Here is an 18,004-nt window from a genome sequence, read left to right on the forward strand (position 1 = left end):
AATCTTGATATATGCTAGTTGCTTGAATTGATGTGGGGTGATAATATTCAAGTGTGGGGGGACCTTTGGCTCCTTAATCTTTAGTTGAGTATTTCTTTGAGATTGTGTGCACTATCTTACTTATGCCATGAGAAAGATTTACATCATTCTTTTTGATTTATTGTATTTTGGGTGTATATTCACTGTAAACACCCACGAGACACAACTCGTCCACTAGGGGTAACCCAGGGGTTTAAAGGCTTGTTGCACATGCTAAGTGCAACCGTAATTCCTACGAAAGTGAGTTAGGATTTTCTGCATTCTAGGTTAGTTTTTCTTTTGTTTACTTGAGGACAAGTAACGTTCAAGTGTGGGGGAATCTGATGAGCACATTTATGTGTGAAATATTAGGGCATAAAGCATACATTTTACCACATTGGACAGAGTTACTTTGGTGCTTTCTTGTGTTTTTTAGGTTTTAGGCTATTCTGGACTATCGGGAGCTGCATGTCCCAAGTTTCACGTAAAGTTGCCATTTTTCCTTCCATGGCTGTAAAGAGGACTAAATTTGGAGCAAGTTGGAGGTGACGGAACGCAAGTATGTATTCGTCTAGCCCACCGTATAGTTGATTATTCTTTTCAGCCCAAGAAAGGATAATGGATCAAAAAGGAGCTGTAGTGCAAGCCCATAGTCAATCTACCACTGTCCAAGGACATTTTTGACATTATAGAAGATATTTCTAAGCAATGGTGGAGATCTATTGCAAGTACAGGGCCGTTTTGGCAATTTTGCATTCTTAAAAAGAGAGAAGGACTGCTACCCACATGGAGGGACCCACACTGCCATTAGATTCCATTAATTTTGAAGCCACACAAGGTGTCCACGATTTTTATGGGCTGTATTTAATGCCCCGTGATTTTTAGGGGACACATTGGGGATTTTTTTATTTGGTTGAGTGGAATCCTAGTCATCACTATCCTAGTCATCGCTCTCTCTCTCTCCTCCAACTTTTCAAGGGCATTCCTGGAATTTCACTTGGGATAGATTTATTTTGAAAGATATTTTCTCATCTATGGAAGGTTGAAAAATCAAATATGCTTTGATTTTATTGCTTGGAGAAGATATCTACAAAGAAAAAGAAGCACAAATTAGAATTCGAAATTTACTTTTCTAGAAATAGAAGGTTTATTTAAACAATATTCGCTTCTTTTCTTCTTTCTATTTTTTTCTTTTTCTTAAGAGCCAAGGCAATGTAAAGGAGGAAGGAGAAGAGAATATTTTCTTTTCTTAAGGAATATTTCTCCTACACTTCCCTCTTCTCTCTTCTCCCCTTTCCCCTATAAATACCCCCTACCTCTCTTGTAAAGTTGGCTCATTCACTTAGTAAAATTTCTTCTCTTCTTCTCCTTTTAATTTGTGATTTTTGGCTTTTCTAAGTTCTAGTTTGCTTTTATGATTTTTAGTTAATGGTTATAATAGGTTTAGTTTATGCTTTAATTTCAATTTAAGTCTTCAATTGGGTTATAATTTCTTAATTCTAATTTAGGTTTTAAGCCTTCTAGTCTAAGTTCTTAAGTTGATGACAAGACTTGAAGATTTAGAAGAGGAGGCCATGGTAAGTTTATACAAGTATTCAAGCTTTTCAATTACATTCATGCAAGCACATCCAGGTTTTACTATCTAAACTCTCAATCTCATTCTCCATCTCCTCTATCTCTCTCTATCTTCTTCTTCTTCTCCCTCTATTTCTTTTATTTTAATTTTATATGGTTGTGGTTTGTGGATGCATTTTTATTCTCTTATTTCTTTTTATGTGGTTAGTATGTGTGGCTGCATTTTTATTCCTTTCAATTCGCTTTAGTTTGATAGTTTAGATGCTCATGTGTTAAGACGCCGATTTAATCCCTTAATTTTGTTAGATGCTTATGAGTTAGGATGCATTGATTTTTGTTAGTTTAATTAGTTTAATTTAACACTTTAATTTGGTTCACTTTGCATTCCTTTTAAGTTAGTTAAATAGAGTGGCGTATATCTCCTCGTGTTCGACCCGTAGCTACGATTGACCCGTACGCTTGCGGTTTTATTTTAACTCAAACACCCTCTACCAGGACATGACTTCTGTGAGTTGCTCTTCTCAGTCTTTTGCTTTTGGTGTTATTAGTGTTCTTGTACATGGGATGATTCTTTGTGGCTATGTTGCTTGCAGGTCCAACATCGTGTCACGGAGACGGTGCTTCGCCTAGAGAGTCATGCCTTCGAGAGATCCAGCTGAACCGCAAGTTTCAGGGCTTGGAGAAGGCACTTCAGGGGCATAAGGTTACCTGGGAGGAGGCTGTGGCACGGGAGAGGAGTGTGGCTGATGAGCTCAGGGTGGCATCTGCTGCAGCGGCCAAGAGCTCATCTAGAGTTCATACCCTGGAGGAGGAGCTTCGCGCCTTGAGGCGGAGTCATGAGGTTGAGGTGTCCGAGGCCGGGGAGCGAGTAGTGGCAGCTTATCAGAGGTCTCCTGAGATCACTGCATACTTTTATAAGTACAATCAGGAGATATATGACACCAGCATCCGAGACTTGGCGGTCCGCATTCTTGAGACGACCCCCGACTATGATTTCTCTGGGTTCCCGGAGGTCACCACATTGTTGCCTTCGACTGCGACTGTGGCTGTGGCTGTGGCTCTTGCTACTCCGGAGGGTGACACAATGGCGATGGAGGAGGGGGTGGTCTTGCTAGAGGAGAGTGTTGTTCGCCTCGCTGAGGCTGATATGATGTCCCCCGCTGGGTCGGATGCCGCCCCTCTGTCTGATGCACCCTGAGTTGATAGGTGTTTTTTGGATGTTGAACTTTGGATTATGCTCTCTCTTGGATTGTATGTACTTGACTTTTTTTATCTTCTTTGATGTGGATGTTGCATATATGTGATCTTTGTTGCCTTGATGGTTCTCTTACCTTTGTAATCCTCGGTGCTCTGTAGTCCTTAGTGATGTTCACGTCTTGGCGATCTATGGACCTTGGTGGCCAACGGGCCATGGCGGCATAACACCTCGGGGGCATAATGCCTTGGTGGTTGATGAGCACATTTATGTGTGAAATTTTAGGGCATAAATTATACATTTTACCACATTGGACAGAGTTACTCGGTGCTTTCTTGTGCTTTTCAGGGTTTAGGTGAATTCTTGTGAAAATGAAGGAGATGATGCTAAGGAGATGTTTTTAAGCTTTTTAGAAGTGTAAATGGATGCATAGCCCATCGAGTCAGCTTCGCAATGGTTCAAACGGCACTTAATTCCGAGTTGAAACGAAGAAGTTATGGCCGTTTCTGTAACGACGCGTGAAAATGGTCTATAGGGGTTTATTTATAATTATTGATAGTCGGATGGGGACAAAGTGAAACGGAAGTTCGGATTTTAGGGGCCTTAATGAAATTATCAGAAGTTACTTTACTGTACCCGAAAGATTCCATTTGGAAGGCTTTGGACAGTCCAACTTCAACTTGAGATATCTTGGGCTCCCCAACTCCGAATTGGATGAAATTTGGGTCTATTTTGTGTGATTTTTCGCAAGGAACACAATGGTGAGACCTATATAAGCACCCCATGCTCCACGTTTTCTGAAGGATAGAATGGGTATTTTATTTATTCTTGAAGGAATCCTAGTCATCACCCTTACTCTCTCTCTCCTCCAACTTCTCAAGGGCACTTCTGGAATTCTACTTGGGATAGACTTATTTTGAAAGATATTCTCACCTATGGAAAGTTGAAAAATCAAAGATGCTTTGATTTTATTGCTTGGAGAAGATATCTACAAAGAAAAGGAAGCACTTGTTAGAATTGGAAGTTTACTTTTCTAGAAATAGAAGGTCTATGTAAACAATCTTCTCTTCTTCTTCTTTCTATTTTTTTCTTTTTTCTTAGGATTCAAGGCATCGTAAAAGAGGAAGGAGAAGAGAATATTCTCTTTTCTTAGGGAATATTTCTCCTACACTTCCCTCTTCTCCCTTCTCTTCTCTTCCCCCTATAAATACCCCTTGCCCTTTGGGTTGTAGGAAGTTAGTTAGTTTTTTTAATTCAGTTTTTAGTTAGTTTCTAGTTCAATTTTAATTCAATTTTTTAGTGTAATTTTTAGTTCATTCACTTAGTGAAATTTTCTCTTCTTTTCCTATTTTTGGCTTAAGTTCTTAGTTTTGATTTCAAGTTCTTAGTTTTGATTTCATAAGTCTAGTTTAATAGTTGTAATAGTTTTAGTTTAAAGCTTCCTAGTCTAAGTTCCTATGTTGATGACAAGACATGGAGATTTAGAAGAGTTTATTCAAGTATTCAAGCACATCAAGGTATCTCATTCTCTAAACCCTTAATCTCATTCTCCCTCTCCTCTATCTCTCTCTATCTTCTTCTTCTTCTCCCTCTATTTCTTTTATTTTTTTTATATGGTTGTGGTTTGTGGATGCACTTTTATTCCCTTATTCTTTTTTATGTGGTTATTATGTGTGGCTGCATTTTTATTCCTTTCAATTTGTGTTAGTTTGATAGGTTAGATGCTCATGTGTTAGGATGCCAATTTAATCCCTTAATTTTGTTAGATGCTTATGAGTTAGGATACATTAATTTTCATTAATTTCATTTGTTTAATTTGACACTTTAATTTGGTTCACTTTGCATTACTTTTAAGTTAGTTAAATAGAGTGGTGTATATCTCCTCGTGTTCGACCCGTAGCTACGATTGACCCGTACGCTTGCGGTAATTTTTAAACTCAAACAAGTTTTTGGCGCCGTTGCCGGGGAGATTATTGACCACTTTATTTTTTTGATTTTTAAGTAATTCGAAGTGCTTTAGTTTCTTCTCTTTCTCCTCTTCTCTTAAAAAAAAAAAAAAATGGTTTTTGAAAACCTCTTCTTGTTTCTCTCTTCTGTTTCAAATAGTGTGCGCCCAATCTAAAGTCTTTCATATGCCCAAACCCAGCCAATCTTGGTGCCCCTTAATTCGTTGGGTGGTTTGGATTGGCATGTGACTTATCTTTGGAGGTGACCACTCTTGATAACAGGAAAGCGACATAGTGAGAGCGTTGGAAACATAAACGTATAGTAGTCCTACACCCTACATTAGAATCCATTTGGAGTCGCCCGTAGGTGGCTTGTGAAGACTATACGGGTTCCCTTGCTGTCAACCTATATGGCAACCTTACAACTTTGGAATCATTGTTTCGATTTCTGAGGGATAGATACACTATCTACCTTGGGTTCCCTCTTGTTTTTAGTATTATTTTTTTCTAGTCTTTTATTTTTCTTTAAATATATATTTTTTTTTATGGGAGACCTCAATTTGGGATAGGTGGTTAGTTTAGAATTATGGCAGATACACTTCCAAATAAGACTTTGGGGGAAAGATGGACCTATGCTAAGGCAACCATGATTTTGGAGGAAATGTTTAAACAAGTTAGGGAAGCCAAAAGTAGTGAGATAGAGAACAATTTTGCACCACCCCAGTACAATTTTGCTCCCCAACCCAACTATGGGTTTTCCAAAAATTTTGATTGGTCACATCCCCAAACAATGCATGTTATGGAAGGATGCCCTAATCTTTATGGGGGTAACTATGGTGATGAGAATGTGAGCCCTCAATTTCAATACAATTCTTTTGGCACTTACAATCACGGGTGGAGTGATCATCCCTATTTCTCGTGGGATCAATGGAATAACCAAGCTGGACCACCAAATTTCCAATATCATGGTCAGTTTGGTCCTCCAATGCCCAACCCTCCATTAAATCTGAATGGGCCACCTCTCCTTGAATCATATCACCAACCCCTTGAGTTTCAAAACATGGGTGAGGAGGCCAGACTGAATGAGCTTGAGAAATACATAGACCTTCTCACAACAAGCCAAAATACCATGGAGAAGCAACTCTCTCAACTGATAACCATGTTACAGGAGGAGGAAACGGGTACATTACCTAGTCAGCCTGAACCGCCCCATCCCCAATTTAATGATATTGAAAGTCCACCACCCCAGTTTGAGGTTAATGAGAGTCCTTCCCAACAAGCTGCTTTTCATGATGATTTATTTGTTGAGATTGAGTCTCCTCAGGATATTAATGAAGCGAGATTTGATGAGCTAACTGGGGAAGTCCAACTTTTTTCTGAAATTTCTGATTTTAGTGAGCCTAGTGTTTTTATTGATTTAGAATCAGATTTTTATGATAACATAGAAACCCAGGAAATTCGATCTCCCCCTCTTTCTTTGGAAAACTTAGATAATTGTCATTTTGAGGATTCCATTGTCTCACATATTGATTTTTTTCAAACCTCCTAGGTTTGACGATTTTATTGAGGAGGACAATGTTAGTCATAATGCCTTTCAAGCATATTTTCATGATCCTTATTTGACAAACCAAGTTATGCAAAGAGCGGATAGTTGTATTGCTAGGATTGATTTGAGTAAGCCTCCAATTTTTGATGATTATTTAGATGAGGTTATTCATAATCCTTTTTATGCTTATTGTGATCCGTTTTTGATTGATTTTTCAAAGAATGATAGGTGTTCTACATTGCAAATGGGAGAGAAGGGAAGAATTTATGGCCTGAGTTTTAATGCCTTCATTTTCCACTGTCCCATGAGGATAGATTTTTCTATTGGATATTTCTCAATTGTGCTTAACTTCCATATTATTTCTCGCTTTACTAAAATTCATGGTCGAGTGTTTTTCGGTCAAGCTATTTCTCCATTTATCGGCCATGGATTGAGATTTCATTCTTTGCTCTTAGCACTTTTGTGTAGAGCTCATGACTCTTCATGATCCTCTTTGTTGATTATATCCGGTAAACCCCTTCATCTCTTCCCTTGTCCTTATTCTTTCTTTTATGCATGCATTGAGGACACTGCATGAATTAAGTGTGGGGGAGATGTTGGGCTTAATTGGTGAATTTTGATTGTGACAATAGTTTGGTTTTGTGCATATGTCTCTTTGATTGCAAAGCGAGAGAAAGAGGGAATTAGGTATCCTAGCATGCGAAATAATAAAAAATCCCTTTTCAAGGACGGTAATTGGTTTGTATCCGGTGAGAGGGATTGAATTGAAAAATATGAGCGTTATTTCATTTGATGGCTAGATTCCTCTATGTGTTTTATGGACCCTTTGATCTTTTGGCTAGTAGTTGAGACCAATTTGTTTGTGGCAAGGCAAGGCATGAAAGTGGAAGTGAATGAAAAAAAGAAAAAAAGAAAAAAACAAGGAATAGAAAAGAAAGTGGAATTCCTTGGGACTAGACAGGGCACTGTGCCTCATGAAGCAGGGTGACTTGATCGAAATTCCTTGGAAGGAAGCCCAAAAAAAAAAAAAAAAAACTCTTGCATCAATGTCTCAATGTCTTATGGATATATGCAAAAAGCGAAGCTACCAAGTATTTGGGTGTTTGGTGTATGCTCCACCATGTCATTCAGAGAACAGTAGTGGAGTAGAAATAAAGTTTGTGGTTGAGAAAAAAAAACTTTTGCCTTAAAGCCTGAAAAAAAAAAAGTATGGTCAATAATACTCAATGCCTAAGTCTTTGGTTCCATCGATGCTATGGGGGGTTTACTTGAAGGTGAGTAGTGTTTAGAAAATATGAGGAGATCCCTTGAACTTGATGCATACTTGTTACTTGAATTGATGTGGGGTGATAAAATTCAAGTGTGGGGGAACCTTTGGCTCCTTGATCTTTAGTTGAACACTTTTTGGGATTATGTACACTGTCCTACTTATGCTATGATTAAAATCTACAGCATTCATTTACAATTGAATTTTGGGTGTATATTCACTGCAAACACCCACGAGACACAACTCGTCCACTAGGGGTAACCTAGGGGTTCAAAGGCTTGTTGCACATGCTAAGTGCAACCGTGATTCCTATGAAAGTGAGTTAGGATTTTCTGCATTCTAGGTTAGTTTTTGTTTTTGCTTTACTTGAGGACAAGTAACGTTCAAGTGTGGGGGAATCTGATGAGCACATTTATGTGTGAAATTTTAGGGCATAAATTATACATTTTACCACATTGGACAGAGTTACTCGGTGCTTTTTTGTGCTTTTCAGGGTTTAGGTGAATTCTTGTGAAAATGAAGGAGATGATGCTAAGGAGATGTTTTTAAGCTTTTTAGAAGTGCAAATGGATGCATAGCCCATCGAGTCAGCTTCGCAATGGTTCAAACGGCACTTAATTCCGAGTTGAAACGAAGAAGTTATGGCCGTTTTCGTAACGACGCGTGAAAATGGTCTATAGGGGTTTATTTATAATTATTGACAGTCGGATGGGGACAAAGTGAAACGGAAGTTCGGATTTTAGGGGCCTTAATGAAATTATCAGAAGTTACTTTACTGGACCCGAAAGATTCCATTTGGAAGGCTCTGGACAGTCCAACTTCAACTTGAGATATCTTGGGCTCCCCAACTCCGAATTGGATGAAATTTGGGTCTATTTTGTGTGATTTTTCGCAAGGAACACAATGGTGAGACCTATATAAGCACCCCATGCTCCACGTTTTTTGAAGGATAGAATGGGTATTTTATTTATTCTTGAAGGAATCCTAGTCATCAACCTTACTCTCTCTCTCCTCCAACTTCTCAAGGGCACTTCTGGAATTCTACTTGGGATAGACTTATTTTGAAAGATATTCTCACCTATGAAAAGTTGAAAAATCAAAGATGCTTTGATTTTATTGCTTGGAGAAGATATCTACAAAGAAAAGGAAGCACTTGTTAGAATTGGAAGTTTACTTTTCTAGAAATAGAAAGTCTATGTAAACAATCTTCTCTTCTTCTTCTTTCTATTTTTTTCTTTTTTCTTAGGATTCAGGGCATTGTAAAAGAGGAAGGAGAAGAGAATATTCTCTTTTCTTAGGGAATATTTCTCCTACACTTCCCTCTTCTCCCTTCTCTTCTCTTCCCCCTATAAATACCCCTTGCCCTTTGGGTTGTAGGAAGTTAGTTAGTTTTTTTAATTCAGTTTTTAGTTAGTTTCTAGTTCAATTTTAATTCAATTTTTTAGTGTAATTTTTAGTTCATTCACTTAGTGAAATTTTCTCTTCTTTTCCTATTTTTGGCTTAAGTTCTTAGTTTTGATTTCAAGTTCTTAGTTTTGATTTCATAAGTCTAGTTTAATAGTTGTAATAGTTTTAGTTTAAAGCTTCCTAGTCTAAGTTCCTATGTTGATGACAAGACATGGAGATTTAGAAGAGTTTATTCAAGTATTCAAGCACATCAAGGTATCTCATTCTCTAAACCCTTAATCTCATTCTCCCTCTCCTCTATCTCTCTCTATCTTCTTCTTCTTCTCCCTCTATTTTTTTTATTTTTTTTATATGGTTGTGGTTTGTGGATGCACTTTTATTCCCTTATTCTTTTTTATGTGGTTATTATGTGTGGCTGCATTTTTATTCCTTTCAATTTGTGTTAGTTTGATAGGTTAGATGCTCATGTGTTAGGATGCCAATTTAATCCCTTAATTTTGTTAGATGCTTATGAGTTAGGATACATTAATTTTCATTAATTTCATTTGTTTAATTTGACACTTTAATTTGGTTCACTTTGCATTACTTTTAAGTTAGTTAAATAGAGTGGTGTATATCTCCTCGTGTTCGACCCGTAGCTACGATTGACCCGTACGCTTGCGGTAATTTTTAAACTCAAACAGTGGTCTACAGACCTTGGTGGCCAATGGGCCTTGGTGGCATAACGCCTTGGTGGTCAACGGAACTTGGTAGCCAACGGGCCTTACTGGCATAACGCCTTGGTGGTCAACGGACCTTGGTGGCCAACGGGCCTTGCTGGCATAACGCCTTGGTGGTCAACGGACCTTGGTGGCCAATGGGCCTTGGTGGCATGACGCCTTGGTGGCATAACACCTTGGTGGTCAAAGGACCTTGGTGGCCAACGGGCCTTGGTGCGGTGGCAGTGATCCGATCGAGTAGTAGAAGACGAGTATTTCCGAAACCAACTCTTTACTTCAATAAAAATTTTCAAATTATTCTTGAAACAGTGATGCCATCACCATCGCTATTGCTACTACTACATGTACCACTCACGCTATTATTTTATCGCTCATTGTTGGTGGTCTGCTTGCTCTTTGCTTCATTACTTCTATTGATAGTACTTCTTGGTGTTCGAGTTCCAAGTACGGTCTACCTTCTTGCCCCTGGAGTTTTCAAGCGGTATGTCCCTAGACGTATCTGCTTGGAAACTATGTATGGTGCTTCCTAGTTTGCTGATAGCTTCCCTTCTTTCCGCTACTGCGATGCACTTGCCCTCCTTAGGACTAGGTCCCCCTGGTGAAATAACCTCTCTCACACCTTGGCGTTGTAGTATTTGGCTGTGCATTGCTGGTACGCCACGTTTCTCAGGAGTGCCTTCTCTCGTACCTCATCTAGGAAGTCTAAATTTGCTCACAGTCCATCTGTGTATGTCCTTTCATTGAAGTGCATTACTTTATGGGACATGGCGAGGACCTCTACCGATGCCAGTGCCTCTGTGCCATATGCTAGGCAGAATGGACTTTCCCCTGTGCGTGTTCTTACTGTGGTGCGGTATGCCCACAAGACACTCAGTAGTTCTTCGACCCACTTCCCTTTGGCTCCTTCTAGTCTTTTCTTTATGCCATCTAGTAGGGTTCGGTTTGTTACCTCCACCTGACCATTAGCTTGTGGGTATTTCTACCAAAACAGGCCGATAGTCAATGTTATAGCTTTGGCAAAAGGCTCTGAACTTGGGGTTATTGAATTGCTTCCCATTGTCGGAGACTATGATTTTTGGCACACCGAACCTGTAGATGATGTCATCACAGACGAACTTCTCCATTTCATTCTCTATGATCTTGGCTAACAATTTGGCCTCTACCCACTTGGTGAAGTAGTTGATGGCGACCACCAAGTACCTACGGTTGCCTGATGCTGCTGTGAAGTCTCCCAAGATGTCTGCCCCCACATGGCAAGGGGAATGGGGTTGAGGATTGATGTAAGTTTGGTGGCGGGTAGGTGGGGTACTGGGGTGAACAATTGACATTGCTCGCAAACCTTGACGTATTGTATTACTTCCTCTTGCATTCTCGGCCAGTAGAGTCCTTATCGAAGGATTTTGTAGGATAAATGCCGTCCTCCCATGTGGTTTCCACAGATCCCCTCATGTACTTCTGCCAGGGATATTGGGCTCCCTTGGGTCCTAGGCACAGAAGCAGTGGTGCTATGGCCCCCCTCTTGTACAGTACTCCGTCCAAGATGGTGTACTTTGTAACTCTTATCCTTATCTTCTTGCTTCGACCTTGTCTTCTGGTAAGACGTCGTTCTATAGGTAGTTGAGTATAGGGTCCATCCAGCTAGGCCCTTCCTCAATTTTATTGACTTGCTTCTCCTGGTATGTCGGTTCATGCAATATTTCCACGTACACTGCACTGGCTTGATTTCTAAGTTCATCATTGGCTAGCCTGGATAGTGCATCGGAGGTGGCATTTTTTGCCCTGGGAACTCGAACCATCTTGAACATCATGAACCCCTCGATCAATTCCTGAGTACGTGCTAGATATGATGCCATTCGCTCGACCTTCGCCTCATATTCTCCATTCACCTAATTTACCACTAGCTGGGAGTCACTCCGGATGGATAGGTGTGTGACTTGAATGGCTTTGGCCACCCGGAGTCCAACCAGTAGTGCTTCGTACTCTGCTTCATTGTTGGATGCTGGGAAGGCGAACCGAAGAGCATACTGGATTCAAAATCCTTCGGGGCTAGTGAGTATGAAACCAGCTCCGCTTCCTGTGGCATTACTCGAACCATCCACGAACAACTCCCAGATCCTCGGTCTTGGTCCTCTGGTTCCTCTGCTTCTACCTCAGTCTCCAGTAGGGTGCATTCAGCGATGAAGTCCGCTAGAGCTTGGCTTTTAATGGCCATCCTGGGTTGGTACCTGATGTCGTGTTCGCTCAGTTTAACCACCCAGGCGATCAACTATCCAGAGATGTCTGGCTTGTGCAGTACCTTCTTCAATGGTAAGTTGGTGAGGACTGTGATGGTATGGGCTTGGAAGTAAGGTTTGAGCTTCCTAGCCGTGATCACCAGTGCATACGCTACCTTCTCAATCCTTGTATACCTGGTCTCTGCATCATTTAAGACATGGCTAACATAATAGATGGGTCTCTGTATCTTACCCTCTTCTTTTAGAGGCACTGCGCTCACTACGACGGGTGTCGTAGCCAAGTAGATTTGCAACTCTTCGTTGGGTTCTGGGCGCAGCAATGGTGGATTCTCGAGGTACACCTTCAGCTCTTCAAACGCTTTTTGGCATTCCTTTGTCCATGCAAAGTCTTTAGGACTTCGGAGGTTCTTCAATGTCTTGAAGAATGGCAGGTACTTGTCTCCCGACCGTGACACGAACCTTAAAAGGGCAATGATCCTTCCATTCAATCTCTGTGTTTCTCTGATTGTCCGAGGTGGTGCCATCTCTTGGATGGCCTTGATCTTGGATGGGTTGGCTTCTATTCCCCGTACTGAGACATGAACCCCAAGAATTTTCCTAACGTCACCCCGAAGGCAAACTTCGAAGGGTTTAGTTTCATCTGGTTCCTTCTCAGCACGGCGAACACTTCTTCCAGGTCGGTCAGGTGTTGGTGGGCTTGGACGCTTTTCACGAGCATATCAGCTACGTACACCTCCATGTTGCGCCCAATTTGTTCCTTGAACATCCTGTTGACCATCCTCTGGTAAGTAGCCCCTGCATTCTTCAATCCGAATGGCATGACATGATAACAATAGTTCTCCTTGTCTGTTCAAAAGGCGGTGTAAGACTCGTCATCCTCATGCATGAGGATCTGATTGTAGCCAGAATAGGCATCCATGAAACTCAGCATCTCATGTTCGGCGGTGGCGTCGATTAGCAAATTGATCCCGGGTAGTGGGTACTCATCTTTTGGGCATGCCTTGTTCAAGTTAGTGTAGTCGACGCACATTCTCCACATTCCATTTGGCTTAGGTACCATCACCACGTTTGCGAGCCAGGTAGGGAACTTCTCTTCCCTGATGAACCCTGCTCGACTCAACTTCTCGACCTCTTCCTTGATGGCTGCCTGTTGGTCGAGGGTGAAATTTCTTCTCTTCTATTGGACGGGCTTCCTGGTTGGGTCTACATGCAATCTGTGCTCTACTATAGATCTGGGTATGCCTGGCATGTCTGCAGTTAACCATGCGAAGACATCCATGTTAGTCTGGAGGAGATGCCCCAAATCTTCTTTCTGCTCATCGCTCAATAATGAGCCAACATGTACGACCTTGGAAGGGTTGTCTTTGCTGAGCTGCCAGGGGATGAGGTCCTCCACTGGTCTTCCTTTTTTTTCTATCAGTTCATCTCTCTGGTCACTGACCAAGTTCTCTATGCATAGTGCCATCCCTCGTGTGTTGCCATTGTTCTTCTTCATGAAGGTGGCATAGCAGTCTCTGGCCTTCTTCTGATCACCTCGAACTTCCCCCACTCCGTTGTCAGTGGGGAACTTCATCTTCAGGTGGAGTGGAGACACCACACCTCTAAGGGCTATCAGGGAAGGTCACCCTAGGAGGCCATTGAACGACACCACGGACCTGACGACCATGAAGTTTACCATGATGGTCACTTGTCGAGGGTTCTCTCCAAAGGTGACGGGCAGCTCTATGGTGCCTCTGATGGAGGTTGTGGCACCCGAGAATCCATGGAGGTAGGTGGGCTCTAGCTTGAGTTGATCGTCTCTGAATCCGAACTTGCGGTAGGCTTCCAATGAGAGTACATCCACGAACGCCCCTGTGTCTATCAGCACCCTGTGCATGGGTCGGTTGGCTATCTCCACCTGTACTACCAGGGCATCCTCATGTGGAAAGCTCACACCTTCCAAGTCATCTTCCGAGAAGGAGATCACCGTCTCGGTTTTGGCCATCTTGATTGGCTTCTCTGCTACTCCCACGAACCTGGCATGGGCTTTGGCCTTCCTGGTTGATTCTTGCCCCGGTCCTCCCAGTATGGTGAGGATGGGGGCTCCCTTGGTGCCGCTGGGCTCTGCTACCTCTCTTCTTTCGTCAGTGCGGTCTCTCTCCCTATCTTGGTCCGCTCTTCTTTCTTCCCTCCTTGGTTCTCTTTCTCGGTCACGTCCTCGATCTCCTCGGCCATCACGTCTCCCCTTCACATACTTGTTCAAACTCCCTGCTTTCACAAGGCCTTCTATCTCCCTCTTTAGTTGGTAGCAGTCTTCTGTGTCATGCCCATAGTCCTTATGGAAGAGACAGTACTTGTTGGGATTGCGCTTCTCAGGTCCTGCTAGCATGAGTCGTGGCCATCGAATTAGGTCACGGTCTTGGATCTACATAAGAATTTGGGACCTGGAGGTATTCAGCGGTGTGAACTCTGGACTGCCTGCTCTCTCACTCCCCTCTTGACAACGGTCAGTTCTTCCTGTTGGGCAATCGCCCTTCTCTTGTCGACGTTCAGTCCTTGACCTCTTACTCTCTTTACAGTCATCTGGCGCTGACCTCTTATTGTCCTATGGCTTGGCTTCAATTGCCTTCTTTCAAGCTTGTACTATCTTGACCATGTTGGCGAACTCGTTGCATCGCTCCAGGAGCTCCTTCATAGTCCTGGTCTCATGATGCCCCAGGTCCTTGATCAACTCCATGTCTCAGATGCCCCCAGCCAAGGCAGCTTGCGGGGTCTGATCGTCTAGGTCTCTGACTTCTAAGGACTCCTTGGTGAACCTACTGACATACTCCCTGAGGGATTCCCCAGGGTTTTGTATCACGTTCAGTAGATTGACCGTGGTCTTCTTTTGCTTGACGTTGCTCTGAAAATGGGTCACAAACTGTTCACATAGCTCTGTAAATGATCCAATCGACCGTGGTCGCAGTCTGGAAAACCATGAGGTCGCTGCACCCTTAACAGATGCAGGGAATGCTCGATAGGATACCACGTCTGATCCACCATATAGCGTCATCATGCCATTGAAATAGTTGATGTGGTCATTAGGGTCGGTGGTACCACTGCAGAGTTCAAAGGTAGGTAACTTGAGCTTGGATGGCAGTGAGGCTGACATGATCTCTTTTGAGAAGGGGTGCTGTCCAGGGATTGAGTGTGTCTCACCCTTGGTTTGCTTCTTCAACTCTTCCAGTTTCTCGTACAACTCTCGAAGTCTCTTGTCTAACTCTTCGTCCCGTGCTTGTTCCCCAAGCCTTACTGGTTGTTCGCTGCAAGCTTGTTTGCGTCCTCCCCTGGAAGTCCCCTCCCGTCTCGACTGTTGGCAAGATGGTGAAGGGTCACGCCGTGATGAATCTTGTCTTAACCGTGAGGGGCTTCCTTCATGGTAAGTCTGGCTTCGCTCTGGTGCATGACTTCCTCCTAGTCGACCATCAAATACTGACCTCCGAATGGACCCTTTAGGGTTAGGTACCACGGATCGGTGGGATGGTGTTCTCCCCTGATTTGACCAAGCTGGAGGATCCGCCGATCTCCCCCTAGGTTGGGAAGGCTCTCCCCGTTGCCTGGTTTGCCTCTCTGATCGGTCACCCCTGGGAGGGGTCCTCCTGGGGCTTTGTTCCCATTGAGGGTCCATTCTGCGACGATGTGATGTCGCACGCTACCTTAAGTAGTCACGGAAGAGTCATTGATCCTCGAGGATCTGTCACTGTAGGTCATTGATCTTACCCATAGTTGTTGGGCCATTGGGGTCAGGTACCACCTCCACCACCACTTCGTTGTTGGGTTCGACCACCGCAACTTGATCATTGTCCAAGATCTCCCTCTCTAGAGAGACATGGTCCTGGTTATTGACTCTGCGATGTGAGCTCTCTGGAGGAGGTGATCCATTCCCCTTCCTTGGGGCATTGTTGGTGGAGGGAGCGGTCTTCTTGCCTCGCGATGCCATGATTGAACAGATATGGAAATTGGCTAGTAAAGGTGATGGCTAGCGTCGTTCCCACAAACGGCGCCAATCTGTTGCATCAAGAAATTGCTCAGCGGTCCTTCGAGTGCCATAACCTGCAAAAGACCCTGGGTAACAAAGGAGAACCGGTGTGGTTCCGGCCTAGGACTCTCCTATGCCTAAGTTAGATCTCTCTGAGCAAATAGATGAATAGTAGTGTTCAATATGAGTTAAGATGTCTCTTGATGGGGCTGTGTACCTTGCCTTTTTTAGTAGAGTATGGCGGTGTGGAGAGTCCCAGTTGATGTAGAGTGTTTGCTGTAGGTGATAGAGTCTCTGAGTAGCAGAGCTTCTCTTTAATAGGTTGTCTCCCGTGAGACGTGGTGTCATGATAGACTTGGTAATCGTCTTCCTATAAGATGTAGTGTCCTTGATAGACTTGGTATCCTTGGTGGATAGACCTCATCTACGTGGTAGGTGGTAGATGAGGTTCCTAGTATATGAGTCCGTTCAGACTACGTGACTCGATAGGCGGTAGCCCAGAGTCCTTGGTGATGCGATCTGTGTCTTGTTGATGGCGATGGTAACTACCATGTTCGAGGGAGACTGTGCCCGGGAATGACGTGTTCAGGGAATCCGTGCCCCAGGGTGTCACACCCCAAACCACCCCCTAGTCAGGGGACACTCCCAAGTCTGAGACTGCCTACAAGCCTAGTGCTAGGGTGATTAGTAGATGTGTGACCTATAACATCTACCCCAAGGGAGGAAACAAGGGCAGCATATCTATGATGAGGGCGTATATCACTTACTGCCTATTGGGTGCTGGTCGGGGGGGTCCAATCATCAACCTCCCGTATTTTGTTGCTGCAGGTGATGCTTTACCACGCGCGGAATCCAGTCGATGGTAACCTTCCTTATGGGAAGTTTCTTACATTGATCTTTCGATACTTTGGGGTTTCGTTAGAGGGGGAGTACATTGACAGGGTCCGATCCAGGCCTATAGACAAGACCTCTATTTTGAAGATGAAAGTACCTGGTGAAGATCTAGTAGTGGATGAGGAGCAGATGGGAGTGCCAGAGGGTGAGCTCCAGGGTGGTGATGCACATGATGAGGGTCAGATTGGAGAGGGGCAGGGCGACATTGGAGTAGACACTCAGGGCATGTACACAGAGGAGCAGGGGTTAGGTCCAGATGATCTCGAGGGTTTTGACACATAGTTTACGGACTTACCTGCTTACGAGATGACCGGTGCCACCAATTCACAGGTTCCAGGGCCTCCAGATTGGGCTCAGGTGATGGCACAACTTCAGAGCCTCGGTACACAGATGTCAGACCTGGGATCCAGGGTGGACCAGGGCTTCACTTCCTTGGGCAGTAGAGTGGGTGTTGTCAAGCAGAGATTGGATTTCTGGGACAGATTCTACAAAGTTGACTCTCACCAGACTCAGCCTCTGCCGAGCGACTTGCCTCCTACAGAGTAGTTCCTGAAGTACCGGACTTTTGTGCTACATGATTTTGACTACTGTTATTTTCATATGCTTATGTACTTTTCTTTCTTTGTCTTCAGTTTATGTACTTGTTGAATTGCAGTTATGCAATCAAACTTTTGTAACTATTACTGAGTTAATGAAATTCTTGCATTTTTTTTTAATTGCATCTACCTCCCCTGTGGCTTTTTAATTCTTGCATGTTTTATTGTGTAGACCTTATTAGTCCTAGTCTGCAACCCATAATCGTAAGAAGACCTTCTCGCTCTGATGCCAAGCTCTGTCACACCCCAAACCACCCCCTAAGAGGATTGGGTAGGTGACCCGACCCGAATTGCGTAACGACAATCCGCCAAATCCCATGGATCTAGAAGCAGTGCTTACGATCATGGAACCATGTCCACATCTTAACCATAAGTAAGATCAGAGTAATGCAGGACGTCTACAATTTAAAAGTAAAAAGGAAGCATAGCGATATGGGAAGTGGTGATAATATATACATATAAAGTCTTGTTTGATACACCTCCCGGGCACGCACAACCCACAACAAAGAAACAAAAGCTGATAAGAACAGTACTACATACAAAAATATATATACAGGGCGAGCATTCTCAGCCCCAAAAAGGAAAAAAAAAAAAAAAGAAAACCACAATA

This window comes from Telopea speciosissima, chromosome 4 (genome assembly GCF_018873765.1).
Source record: "Telopea speciosissima isolate NSW1024214 ecotype Mountain lineage chromosome 4, Tspe_v1, whole genome shotgun sequence".
NCBI classification, from domain to species: Eukaryota; Viridiplantae; Streptophyta; class Magnoliopsida; order Proteales; family Proteaceae; genus Telopea; species Telopea speciosissima.